Source organism: Pongo pygmaeus, chromosome 8, assembly GCF_028885625.2.
Source record: "Pongo pygmaeus isolate AG05252 chromosome 8, NHGRI_mPonPyg2-v2.0_pri, whole genome shotgun sequence".
Lineage (NCBI taxonomy): Eukaryota > Metazoa > Chordata > Mammalia > Primates > Hominidae > Pongo > Pongo pygmaeus.
Window position 1 is genome coordinate 25,705,188 of NC_072381.2, and position 14,787 is coordinate 25,719,974.

General features: G+C 35.8%; 1 protein-coding gene and 1 pseudogene across 1 annotated transcript in view; one reads left to right on the forward strand and one right to left on the reverse strand.

Annotated features, from left to right (window-relative positions):
* GPR158 (G protein-coupled receptor 158) overlaps positions 1 to 14,787 on the forward strand; it is a 428,093-nt gene that overhangs the window by 339,521 nt on the left and 73,785 nt on the right. The window lies entirely within an intron of this gene.
* LOC129006983 (U6 spliceosomal RNA) lies at positions 4,520 to 4,578 on the reverse strand (annotated as a pseudogene).

The window sequence follows — 14,787 nt, forward strand, 5'->3', positions numbered from 1 at the left end:
CTTTTAGTTCTTTAAGGACTTTCCACACTGTTTTCAATAGTGGTTGTACTAGTTTATATTCCCACCAGCAGTGTAGAAGTGTTCCCTTTTTTTCATATCCCTGCCAACATCTATTATTTTTTGAATTTTTGGTTATGGCCATTCTTGCAGAAGTAAGGTGGTATCGCATTGTGGTTTTGATTTTTATTTCCCTGATCATTAGTGATGTTGAACATTTTTCATATGTTTTTTGGCCATTTGTATATCTTCTGAGAATTGTCTACTCATGTCCTTAGCCCACATTTTGATGGGATTATTTGTTTTACTCTTGCTGATTTGAGTTTGTTGTAGATTCTGGATATTAGTCCTTTGTCAGATGTGTAGATTGCGAAAATTTTCTTCCACTCTCTGGGTTGTCTGTTTACTCTGCTGATTGTTTCTTTTGCTATGCAGAAGCACTTTAGTTTAAGTCCCATCTATTTATCTTTGTTTTTGTTGCATTTGCTTTCGGATTCTTGGTCATGAAGTCTTTGTCTAAGCCAATGTCTAGAAGGGCTTTTCCAGTGTTATATTCTAGAATTTTTATGGTTTCAGGTCTTAGATTTAAGTCTTTGATCCATCTTGAGTTTTGTATAAGGTGAGAGATGAGGATCCAGTTTCATTTTTCTACACATGGCTTGCCAGTTATCCCAGCACCATTTGTTGAAAAGGGTATCCTTTCCCTACTTTGTTTTGTTTGCTTTGTCGAAGATCAGTTGGCTGTAAGTATTTGGCTTTATTTCTGGGTTCTCTATTCTGTTTCATTGGTCTATGTGCCTATTTTTATACCAGTACCATGTTGTTTTGGTGATTATGGCCTTACAGTATAGTTTGAAGTCGGATATTGTGATGCCTCCATATTTGTTCTCTTTGCTTAGTCTTGCTTTGGTTATGTGGGCTCTTTTTTTGGTTCCATATGAATTTTAGGATTTTTTCTAGTTCTGTGAAGAAAGATGGTGGTATTTTATGAGAATTGTATTGAATTTGTAGATCGCTTTTGGCAGGATGGTCATTTTCACAATATTGATTCCACCAATCCATGAGCATGGATGTGTTTCCGTTTGTTTGTGTTGTCTATAATTTTTTTCATCAGTGTTTTGTGGTTTTCCTTGTAGAGGGCTTTTACCTTCTTGATTAGGTATATTCCTAGGTATTTTATTTTTTTGCAGCTATCATAAAGGAATTGAATTCTTGATTTAATTCTCTGCTTGGTCACTGTTGGAATATAGCAGAGCCACTGGTTTGTATACATTAATTTTGTATCCTGAAACTTTGCCGAATTAATTTACCAGCTCGAGGAGCTTTTTGGATGAGTCTTTAGGGTTTTCTTTGTATACTATCATATCATCAGCAAACAGCAACAATTTGACTTCTTCTTTATGAATTTTGATGCCCTTTATTTCCTTCTCTTCTCTGCTCTGGCTAGGACTTCCAATACTATGTTGAATAGAAGTGGTGAAAGTGGTCAGCCTTGTCTTGTGTTCCAGTTCTCAGGGGGAATGCTTTCAACTTTTCCCTGTTCGGTATAATGTTGGCTGTGGGTTTGTCATAGACAGCTTTTATTACCTTAAGGTATGTCCCTTCTGTACTGATTTTGCTGAGAGTTTTAATCATAAAGGAATGCTGGATTTTGTCAAATGCTTTTTCTGTGTCTATTGAGATGATCATGTGATTTTTGCTTTTAATAATGTTTATGTGCTATATCACATTTACTGACTTGTGGATATTAAACCATTTCTGCATCCCTGGTATGAAACCCACTTGATCATGGTGGATTATCTTTTTGTTATGCTGTTGGATTCAGTTAGCTAGTATTTTATTAAGAATTTTTACATCTGTGTTCATCAGGGATATTTGTCTGTAGTTCTCTTTTTTTGTTATGCTATTTCCTGGTTTTGGAATTAGGCTGATATTGGCTTCATAGAATGACTTAGGGAGGATTCCCTCTTTATCTTTTGGAATAGTGTCAATAGGATCAATTGGTACCAATTCTTCTTTGAATGTCTGATAGAATTCAGCTGTGAATTCATCTGGTCCCGATTTTTTTGTTGTTGGCAATTTTTTTTATTATAATTTCAGTCTCGCTGCTTGCTATTGGTCTGTTCAGAGTTTCTATTTCTTCCTGGATTAGTCTAGGAGAATTGTATATTTCCAGGAATTTATCCATCTCCTGTAGATTTTCTAGTTTTTGTGCATTCATAGTAGCCTTGAATGATCTTTTGTATTTCTGTGTTATCAGTTGTAATATCTTTTATTTCTAATTGAGCTTATTTGGATTTTCTCTCTTGTTTTTTTGGTTAATCTCACTAACAGTCTATCAATTTTATTTATCTTTTCAAAGAACCAGTTTTTTGTTTCATTTATCTTTTTTTTTTTTTTGGTTCAATTTTATTTAGCTCTGCTCTGATATTCGTTGTTTCTTTTCTTCTGCTGAGTTTGGGTTTGGATTGTTCCCTTTTCTTCAGTTCTGTGAGGTGTGACCTTAAATTGCCTATTTGTGCTCCTTCAGACTTTTTGATGTAGGCATTTAATGCTATGAACTTTTCTCTTAACATTGCTTTTGCTGTATCCCAGAGGATTTGATAGGTTGTGTCACTATTATCCTTCAGTTCAAAGAATTTTAAAGTTTTCATTTTGATTTCATTGTTGACCCAATGATCATTCAGTAGCAGATTATTTAATTTCTATGTATTTGCATGGCTTTGGGGGTTCTTTTCGGAGTTGATTTCCAATATTATTCTACTGTGGTCGGAGAGAGTATTTGATATAATTTCAGTTTTTTAAAATTTATTGAGACTTGTTTTGTGTCCTATCATATGGTCTGTCTTGGAGAATGTTCCATGTGCTGATGAATAGAATGTATGTTCTGCAGTTGTCAGGTACAATGTTCTAAACATATCTGTTAAGTCCATTTGTTCTAAGGTACGGTTTAAATCCATTGTTTCTTTGTTGACTGTCTCGATGACCTAAGTGCTGTCAGTGGAGTATTAAAGTCTCCCACTATTGTGTTGCAGTCTATCTCATTTCTTAGATCTAGTATTGTTTTATACATTTGGGAGCTCCAGTGTTAGGTGCATACATATTTAAGATTGATATTTTCCCGTTGGACACTTTTTGAATCATTATATAATGTCCCTCTGTCTTTAACTGCTGTTGTTTTAAAGTTTGTTTTGTCTGAAATAAGAGTAGCTACTCCTGCTCACTTTTGGTGTCCATTTGCATGGAATATCTTTTTTCCATGCCCTTTACCTTAAGTTTATGTAAGTCCTATATGTTAGGTGAGTCTCATGAGTCTCTTGAAGACAGCCATTCTTTTTAGTGGAGCATTTATGCCATTTACATTCAATGTTAGTATTGAGATATTGAGATGTGAAGTACTGTTTTATTCATCGTGCTGTTTGTTGCCTGAAAACCTTCTTTTTCATTGTGTTATTGTTATATAGGCCCTGTGAGATTTATGCTTTAAGGAGGTTCTATTTTGGTATATTTCAAGGATTTATTTCAAGATTTAGAGCTCCTTTTAGCAGTTCTTGTAGTGCTGGCTTGGTAGTGAATTCTCTTAGCATTTGTTTGTCTGTAAAAGACTGTTTCTTTCCTTCATTTATGAAGCTTTGTTTTGCTGGATACAAAATTCTTGGCTGATAACTGTTTTGTTTAAGGAGGCTAAAAATGGGACCCCAATCCTTTCTAGCTTGTAGGGTTTCTGCTGATAAATCTGCTGTTAATTTGATAGGTTTTCCTTTATATGTTACCTGGTGCTTTTACTTCATAGCTCTTAAGATTTTTTCCTTCATCTTGACTTTAAATAACCTAATGACTATGTGCCTAGGTGATGATCTTTTTGTGATAAATTTCTCAGGTGTTCTTTGAGCTTCTTGTATTTGAATGTCTAGATCTCTAACAAGGCCGGGGAAGTTTTCCTCAATTATTCCCTCAAATATGTTTTCCAAACTTTTCTTCCTCAGGAACACCAATTATTCTTAGCTTTGGTCATTTAACATAATCCCAAACTTCTTGGAGGCTTTGTTCATTTTTAAAAAAAATTTTTCTTTGTCTTTGTTGATTAATACAAAAGCCTTGTCTTTGAGCTCTCAAGTTCTTTCTTCTACTTGTTCGATACTATAGCTGAGACTTTCCAGTGCATTTTGCATTTCGCTAAGTATGTCCTTCATTTTTAGAAATTGTGATTGTTTTTAGTTTATGTTATCTATTTCACTGAAAATTTTTTCCTTCCTAACTTGTATCATATTTTTTATTTAAGTTTGACTTCACCTTTATCTGGTGCCTCCTTGATTAGCTGAATAGTTGACCTCCTGAATTCTTTTTCTGGCAACTTAGAGATTTCTTCTTGGTTTGGATCCATTGCTGGTGAGCTAGTGTGATCTTTTGGGGACATTAAAGAACCCTGTATTGTCATATTACCAGAATTGTTTTTCTGGTTTCTTCTCATTTGGTAGACTGTGTCAGAGGGAAGATCTGGGGCGCAAGAGCTGCTGGTCAGAAAAACATGGAATGCTTCATGAATTTGTGTGTCATCCTTGCACATGGGCCATGCTAATGCAGCACACATCAAATGACTTTAGTAGAATGTTATCTTGCTGATGGTGTGAAAGCAATGGCAGAAAAAAATCCTACAAATATTACTTTATATGAAAACTGCTGCCAAAAGGTATTGAAGGAATAGTCATTGAATCCTACATAGACAATAAGAAGATGATAATTATTCAGAGTTCAGGCACTCTGGATGAAAGGAGATAAGGGCCCAGAAACTCACTTACTTGATCTTCTGACTGTCATAAATAACCACTGAGATGTCTCCACAGAGGCCAGTTTAATAACCAGTAATTGGTGTAAAAAGCAGAGAACAAGGGATCAGAACTGAGTTATAGTTCTGGTGTAGCCAGTTGTGTGACCTAGCACAAGTCACTTAGTCTTTTGGGGTCTCAGCTTCTTACTATGTAAGTTAAGAGTATTGACATAGGTATTCTCAACAGCTCTTCTCACCTCTGTCATTTCTTGGCAGTTTTAGAGAAATTCCCCAAAATATTTAAATCCACATTTTCAACTAGTTCCTGTTAACCCTGTTACCCTCCAGTGCTTGGCATGGTCAGGGAATGTAATAAATCACCTGCTTTTAAAAAGCTCTGGACATCCATTTGAGTCCTGTTTTCAAGGAAATTGTAGGCTTACTTTTTTATAAAGAGAGATATTCCAACAGAGTCATGGCCTCCTTATCCCTTGTAACCCTGTTGATGGCAATGCCAACTTCCATCAAATTCTCTTTGGCTTTGGTAATGAGATATAGATGTTGGGGGGAAATGACTAATGAGAAAAGGGATCTGGATTTGACTTTGCCTTGAAGGAAATTGCATTTATTTAATTTAATTCACTATAAAGACAGACCTGTGAGTTGCAGAAGGCTGAAACACAATTGACTACTTACATACAAGTTTGAAAACTCACAAAATACGCTTGTATATTATTTATGGATACATATAAATGGAACAAACATAGAAAACATGTACTGGATGGCTTTATGTCAGACTTTTTAGTGCTTGCCTCTAGAGAAAGTAGGAGACATGGGACTGTGAAGGGGAATTAGGAAGCTTCTCCTTAATATGGGTAAAGTTTTCAGTTTTTTAAAGAGCCACAGCGATTATAACAAAATATATACACGTATTAATTTGTGTGGTGTGCAGATGGCAAGGTTATATTAATATCAATTTCTATATTTTTTTAAACTGAAAAAAAGTAAAATTGTATTTAAAAGTACTTTCAAGAGCTGAGCTGAACTGGAGAAGCTGAGCTGCTAGATGTCAGTATAACTGGTTAAGGCAACAAGCCGAAATGGAAGAAACAGTCAAGCCCTTAATCGCTTAGTATAAGCAAGAGGCTGAACTGAAGAAAGTGCTGTCTTCCCTGCTGTTCCATTTTTCCCCATGGGACGGCACCATGCACAAGGGTCAGATGGGTCAACACAGGCATGGGGAATGTCTCACTGCAGTGGGAGGCCTGAACAAAAGGCTCCTGAAGTCCTGTGGATCCAGGGGTTGGGAGAAGGGCTAGAAATGGAAGAGTACTAAGTCAGAGTGAAGAAAACATCTTTAAGGTCCTCTGTGTGGAAGAACTCTTGGATGGCTTGGATGGAGACAGCTCTGCTAGGAATGCAGACATGAGTAAGAGCGTGGCTAGCCAGGGAGCCTGAGTCCTTGACTGCAGCCCCCTCTAGCAACTGCAGTGCATCAAGACTGTGCACCAAGTGGGGAGGACAGAGTTCCCCTAAAAGGTTTGCCAGATAAAGTTTTTATAATTGCCTGTGGTTGGGCCTGAAAAATCAGACATAGGTTTTGGTCAGTAGGTGGACTCCTCAAATTCTAATACGTTTTTCTGCTACAGAAAGCTGTGTAGCTGAGAAATAAACAATTTAAGCAAAATATTTGGAGACTTTGGTACCCTACTTTTTGTAATGAATAGAACAACCTAAACAGAAGATCAACAAGGAAACAGTATAAACCAACTAGACCTAGCAGACATCTAAGATCAGGAACAACACAATGATTTATACTGTTACAACTTCTATTCAACATTGTGCTGGAGATTCTAGCCACAGCAATTAGGCAAGAAAATGAAGAAGAAGAAAAAAAGGCTTTTACTTTAGAAAGGAAGAAGTAAAACTGTCTCTATTTGCAGATGAAATGATCTTATAGAGAGAAGACTCTAAGGAATGCACAAAAAAGATCTTTAGAACTAATAAGTTCAGCAAAGTTGCAGAATACAAGATCAGAATATAAAAGCAATTTTATTTTCTTATACTAGCAATGAATAATCCTAAAATGAAATTAATAAAACAATTCCACTAGAAAAAGAATAAAATATTTACAAATCTAATAAAAGAAGTGCAAAACTATACAATGAAAACTACAAAACATCATTAAAAGGCATTCAAGAACTACATAAATGGAACTCATGGATTAGAAAACTGAATAGGTTAGCAGTACTCCCCAGATTGATCCACAGATCCAATGCAAGCCTATGAAAACCCAACTATCTTTTTGTTAAAATTTCCAAGCTCGTTCTAAAATGTATATAGACATGCAAGAGGCCCAGAATATCTAAAATAATTTCAAAAAGCAGAAAAAAAATCGGAAGACTCATACTCCCTTACTTCCACCAAACTTACTACAAAGCTGTGCTGATCAAAATAATGTGGTACTGAGATAAGACAGACATGAAGATGGATGGAATAAAATTCAGAGAGTTCCAAAATAAACCTTTCCATTTATGGTCAATTGATAAGTGTGTGAAGAATGTTCAATGGGGAAAGAATAGTCTTTTGAATAAATGATGCTAGAAGAACTGGATATCCATAAGCAGAATAATGAGTTGGATCCCTAGCTCATACCACATATAAAAATTAACTCAAAACAGCTCAGAGTCCTAAATGGAAGAGCCAAAACTGTAGAACTTTTAGAAGGAAACATAGATATAAATTTTTATGACCTTGGGGTAAGCAATGGTTTCTTAGATATGACACCAAAATCACAAGTGACAAAAGATGAAATACATAGTTGAACTTTATCAAAGTCAAAAACTATATTGCAAGTTATACTACCAAGAAAGTTAAAAGAAAGCACACAGAATAAGAGACAATATTTGTATATCATATGTCTGATAAGGGACTTATATCCAGAATATTACAACTCAATAATATAAAGACAATTCACCCAACTAAAAAATAGGCAAAGGATCTGAATAGACAGTTCTCCAGAGAATATATACAGATAGCCAATAAGCATAGGAAAAGATTATCAGCATCATTTCTCATTAGGGAAATGCAAATCAAAACCACAATGTGATAACACTTTACACCCACAAGGATGGCTATAATAAAAAAGATAGGCAATGAGTGTTGGCAAGGAGATAGAGAAATTGGAAACATCATCCATTGCTGGTAGGAATGTAAAATGGTGCAGTCACTCTCTAAAACAGTTGAAAATTTTCTCAAAATGTTAAGCAGAGTTACCATATGACTCAGCAATTCCATTCCTAAGTATATAACCAAGGGAAATGAAAGCATATGTCCACAAAAACACTTGTACATGAATCTTCGTAGCTACATAATTCATAATAGCTCAAAAGTGGAAGCAATTCACATGTTCATTAACTGATGAATGGATAAACACAATGTATTATATCTATACAGTGGAATATTATTAATAAAAAGGAAAGAAGTAGTGATACATGCTACAGTATATCAGTAGTATACATTGTATGGTACTCTACATTGTATGGATGAACTTTGAAAACATTGTGCTAAATCAAAAAAAGCAATCAAAGAAGACCATGGATTGCACGATTCCATTACTTGAATTGTCCAGAATTAGCACATTTATAGAGACAGAAAGGAGACTAGTCAGTGGCTGCCTGTGGCAGGGGAAGAATGGGGAATGACTGCTAATCATTATGGGGTTCATTTTTGAGGTGGGGAAATGTTCAAAAATTGATTGTGGTAATTGTTGTACAACTCTGTGACTATACTTCAAATGAATGAATGATATATGAATTACACTACAATAAAGCTATTTATAAAAGTCATAGTAGGGCCAGGCACGGTGGCTCTCTTCTGTAATCCCAGCACTTTGGGAGGCTGAAGTGGGTGGATCACCTGAGGTCAGGAGTTCGAGACCAGCCTGGCCAACATGATGAAACCCCGTCTCTACTAAAATACAAAGATTAGCCAGGTGTGGTGGCATGTGCCTGTAAACCTAGCTACTCGGGAGGCTGAGGCAGGAGAGTTGCTTGAACCTGGGAGGCAGAGGTTGTAGTGAGCCAAGATCGTCACCACTGCACTCCAGCCTGGGCGACAGTCCAATTTTGTCTTTAAAAAAAAAAAAAAAAAATAGTCATAGCAATTCTGGTTCTAATCACTGAGCAGTTATGTTGAATTGACCTTCCAGCAGATACAACTCTGGAAAATATATAAAAACACAATTATTTGAAAGAACTGAAAAACTGTCAAAAGCAGGCAGAAACTAGAAGGGATTTAATCCTTTAATAAGGGAACTGCACTAGGTAGGGGGCTACATTACCTACTCTTTTGCAGAGGGCGCTCCCAGTTTATGTAGTGTGTGAAGACTAGCACTTAAGCAAAAAGCTGCAATCTGTTTGTCTTGAGATGTCAGAGGATAGAGTTTAATCCTGCTAGAGAAGCTGGAAATTGAGGGGGTAAATTATGAAAAGGAGGGGGCCACAGGAGGCAGATGTACTCATCTGGATCCAATCAGGAAACAGAAACTATACAGTAATTTGGATAGTGGCAGTTTATGTAAAGAGTTGTTAAAACTATGATAGGGCAATAACTGTAAAGATATAAAGAGAACTCAATAATATCATAAGGCTGAAGAAGCATGCAAAGAGAACTCAATAATATCATGAGGCTGAAGAAGCATGCTCAAGAAAGGATAAACTTGGAAAGAGGCTTCCTCTGTAAAGCTGGGGTTCAGACCTTGTTGCAGAAGGTATGTTTGCAGCCCACTGGATGGCAGAGAAATTTGCTGAGTTACATAGGCAGAGCTGGTCCACAGATGCCAGACAATCAAGAAACAACCCCAGTAAAGTAAGATTGGTGGACTGGCTTGCAGAGAGACTCAGGGCTTTGGAAGCCCACTCACAGGCTGGGAAGCAATTGGGCAAAGATTACCAGACTGGCAAAAAAACAAGCCCCAGCTATATGCTGTACAATGTATAGATAAGATAAAAGTAACATGATTGCAAAAGATACAGTCATAAGAAAATTGGAATGGTTATATTAATATCAGACAAAATAGGCTTCAAGAAAGGAGATATTAACAGAAAAAAAGAAGGACATGTTATCATAGTGATAAAACTCAATTCATCAGGAAGCCATGACAATTCTAAACATATATGCACGTAATAATAGAACATCAAAATGCATAAAGGAAGAGATAAGACAGAGCTAAAAGGATAGATGAATTCACAGTCAAGTCAGAGATTTTTACACCTTTGTGCAAAATAATAATGATAAATAACAAAACTGTACAAGTGGTATAGACTTAAAAAGATGAACTAATTGATATACACAAAACTACACATTTTTTGAAAGTACGTATGAAATGCTCACCAAGATAACCATATGGTATACCATAAAATGAATCCTTATAAACTTTTTCAAATGGAGATTAAAAAAAGAATATCCTATGACTTCAATTTGAATCAAATTAGTAATCAATAATATGTTAACTTAAAAGCCCCGAATATTTGGAAATTAAACGATTTTTAATTAGCACGTAAAACAAGAAAATGGAAATTAGAAATATTTCAAATGGAATGACAGTGAAAATGTGAGATATCAAAATTAGTAGGATACAGCCAAAGCAGTGTTTATAGGGAACTTTACAGAATTAAATGCTAACATTAGAAAAAATGTGAATTATGATTCTACCCTATGCATCTGGAGAAAGAACAAATCAAACCCCAAACAAGTAGAATAAAGGAAAAAATAAAGTAAGAATCTACTTGAAATCAGACATATAATAGAGAAAATTAAACCCAAAAGCTGTTATTTTTTAAGTCATAAAGTTGATAAACCTCTGTCAAGGCTGATCAAGAAAAAAATGGAATACACAAATTACCAGTATCAGGAATGAAAAAGAAAATATTGCTAAAGATCCTGCAGAGATTAAAAGGATAATAAGCTAGTATTACAATAAAACTTGATGCCAACAAAGTCCACAACTTGGATGAAATGGACAATTTTTTTTGAAAAATACAACTTACTAAAATTGACAGAAGAGATGGGAAATTTTAATACACATTTTCATATAAATAAATTTATAATAAAAAGACTTCTCAGAAATAAAGCTATAGACAAAGATATCTTTAGCTACTTCTATTACACATTTAAGAATGGAATAGTCTCAATCTTAACTCTTTCAGAAAATAGAGGAAAAGGAAATACCCCCCAATTCATATTGTTCCAATATCCTGATATCAGCTCATACTACCATACTGACCCTAAAACCTGACCAAGATATAATTAGAAAAGAACATGACAAACAATACCCCTTATGAACATAGAATCAAAATTCCTTAACAAAGTATTAGAAAATTGGATCTACATATATAGATACATATAGAGAGATCCAATTATATATATAATATATATATAATAAATATACATATATAAATGATAATACGTTGTGGCCAAGTGGTGTTTATCTCAGCAATTCAAGATTAATATATTTTTTAAATAAATTTATCACAGAATAAAGATAAAATTTATATCATCATCTCAACAGATGCAGAAAAAAGCATTTGATAAAATTCAACATCCATCTATGATTAAAGACTCCCAGTAAAAAGGAAAAAAAGGGCTCTTTCTCAGTATAATACAGGGTACCTATCTAAAATCATACTTAATATGAAAGAATGTACACTTTTCTTTAACATCAGGAACAAGGCCTGGATATCTTTTTAAACTATTTTCATTAAACATCATACTGGAGGTCTTGGCTAGTGCAATAGGCAAGAGAAAGAAATAAAAAGCTACAAATTAGATGGGAAGCATTAAAATATTTTAAAAATATACATACAACATAATTGGGTACATTAAAAAACCTGAAGAAATCTTCAGTGTTAGAACTAATAAGTGAATTTGTCAGGGTTCTAGGATATTCCTACATACAGTAGCAAACAACTGGAAAATGAATATTTTAAAATTACATTTACAGTAGTACCTAAAAGCACTAAATACATGCAAGTAGATTCATTTAAAAATGTGCAAGAAATCTACACTGACAACTAGAATATATTGTTAAGAGAATATAAAGGAAACCTAAATAGAGAAACACATGATGTTCATGAATTAAGTGGTGTAAGTTCTCTTCAAATTGTTCTGTAGAACCATTGCAATTGTAATCAAAACCCCAGCAGGCTTTTCTTTTAGTAATTTACAAGTTTAGTCTAAAATTTATATAGAAAATAAAAGATGCAAACTAGCTAAGTCAGTGTTTTAAAAGAACAAAGCTAGAGGATTTATACTATGAAATTTCAAAAATTACTCTAAAGTTACAGGACTTAATACAGTGTTAATTGGCCTAAGGATAGAGAAATAGATCAATGGGACAAAATAAAGCAACCAGAAATATATCTACACATATACTGTCAATTGATTTGTTATGGAAGTTTCAAGGTAATTCAACAGGGAAAGTAAAGTCTTTTCAATGAACAGTACTGAAACAACTGGATAAATATATGGGAGGAAGTAACAACCAGCTTAGGCAACAATTTGAGAGCATATGGCCAGGCGTGGTGGCTCACGCATGTAATCCCAGCACTTTAGGAGGCTGAGGCGGGTGGATCACAAGGTCAGGAGATCCAGACCATCCTGCTAACACGGTGAAACCCTGTCTGTACTAAAAATACAAAAAATTAGCCGGGCATGGTGGCGGGCACCTGTAATCCCAGCTACTCGGGAGGCTGAGACAGGAGAATCACTTGAACCCGGGAGGCGGAGGTAGCAGTAAGCCGAGATTGCGCCATTGCACTCCAGCCTAGGCGACAGAGCGAGACTCCTTCTCAAAAAAACAAAACAATTTGAGAGTATATACAAATCAATGGACATAAAAGATAAAGTGAATAATTTGAAATTCATAGAAAGTAAGACTTCTTATCAAAAAGCATCTTTTGGAAGCCTCTCATTGCAGGGATGGGGGAGTGGCAAGTTGGACTGGAGGTTGCCCCCGTTACTCAGGTATTGCCTTTACTTGTGCTTCATTATTTTACTCGCAGATACAAGTACAAGATAAAAGCACAATATAAAGGTTACTAATAAAAAACAATGCCAAGAAATTGTGGTAAAACACATGAACACCAAAATCACTTAGATGTGAAGACTGAGATGGAGTTAAAGGAATCAGGAATACTATGCCTTGGCCTGAGAAAAGTCCCTCTCACGACAGCCTTTTTCATTCCTGGCCATTGGGACCATGGCCTGATCTTTCAAGTTTCCCTCTGTTTTGAGTAACAGGCCTTGGTTCCAGTGCCTAGACCTGCCCCGTTCTGCCCATATTTTTCTCTTGCTCCTCTAACAACTGCCAAGCAACCAACAATTGTTTTCACATATTTTGTCTCACTTTTCCATCCGTTTGATTAGGAAAATTAAAACCTACTGGCCTTTCGTATCTTACTGCTTTAGTGTGTCACCACTGAAAATGTCTAGACTCATCCTCTCCCCCTTTTGCCTCCTCAGCCCTTCTGCTCCTTATAGGCTCTAGGTGGGGAGGCGGGAGATGGAGTGGCAGCTGAAGATCTTTGTCATCCCTATACTTCTGAGATGGTCTCCTCATGAGCTGAAGTGGAACTGTAACTGTGTGGCTTCTTCCATAAGATAATACATGAGAAAAGTGAAAAGTGTTATTAAAAAACAAAACAGAACTCCAAGGGCTTTCCCAATATGTGGGCATATTTTAATGCCAGCGTGAATCTGGTTACGGCACCAAGAAGACGGTAGTCACTCAGTCTCACAAAGGAACACACATTCTTTGATTCTGTTTCTGTGAAGTATAAGAACAGCTCAAAATGACCTGTAGTGATAAAATATTATTACAGATGTAGAATCCACAGGACCTCACACCTGACTGGACACTGGAAAGGCAGGAGGCCCATCTGACAGCCTTTTGAAGTATCTGCAGCTAAGCGTCCTTGCCCCACCTGCCCGCAGAGGGTGTGCTGCAGCAAGAGTGCTCTGTTGCTAGTGAGTCCCCAACAGGCAGGAGAGTTTAAAGACGTATAAAACAAACAAAGCTTATCCATTATCCAGACAAATAAGCACGTATGCAGAGACAAATTCTGCTTCAGGTCTTGCTTACATTAAGCAATCTTGATGCGATAACACTTAACCAATTTTGATGCAATAAGACATCTTTAGAGGAAGTGACAGGAAACAGGTCAAGGATCATTTAACTCCTTCTCAGTCGCTCTCTGCCTCTCCTTGAACAATTCTTTCTGCACCAGTACCAAGCCCTTTTCCAGCCTTGTGTCAGCTCTCTGGTCTGCTGGAGACGGCTTCACTGGAATCTCCCCATCTGAGCAGTAGACCATGTCCTGAATATTTTCTTCCCTTCTACTTTGCGTCAAAACTTAGCCATTCTGTGCCTCTTCCTTCAGGAGCTTATTCTGTCCTAAGTGGCTTTCAGTTACTTGTCATTACTCTAATCCTTTCAGACACATGTCTAGGGATCTTTTGAAGATTAAAAAATAATGCTAATGGTAGGTATTTTAGACATTCCAATGATTAGTAAGAAAAGTATTCTTGAACAATTCTTTTATTGGAACCTTTAAGATAACATATATATTTTTATATTAAAACAAATTTTTTATAGAGAACGGCACCTTGTGTGGAGATTGAAAATGTTGACAATTTAGGGTAATTCCACCTTTGACACATTCAGCTATGTTGTCCTGGGCAAGTTACTTATTGTCCTAAGTATCTCAAGTCAGGAAAAGAGAAACATCAAGTATGTAACAAAAGGTAAAAACCCTGTGTCCGTGCTGGTTTTGATTATTGATAATGACCATGTGTTAAGCAGAGCCTTCTAGAAAAGTGAATAGGAGGAAGACTAAAAATATATGGAGAACACCAATTTGTTATTGTTTGCTGACAAATCTGAAAAGGTTTTGTGGCAACTCATAGTTACACCTAGATATTTATTTTCAGTCCTTTTTATTTGGGGCTAAGTAATAAGAAAG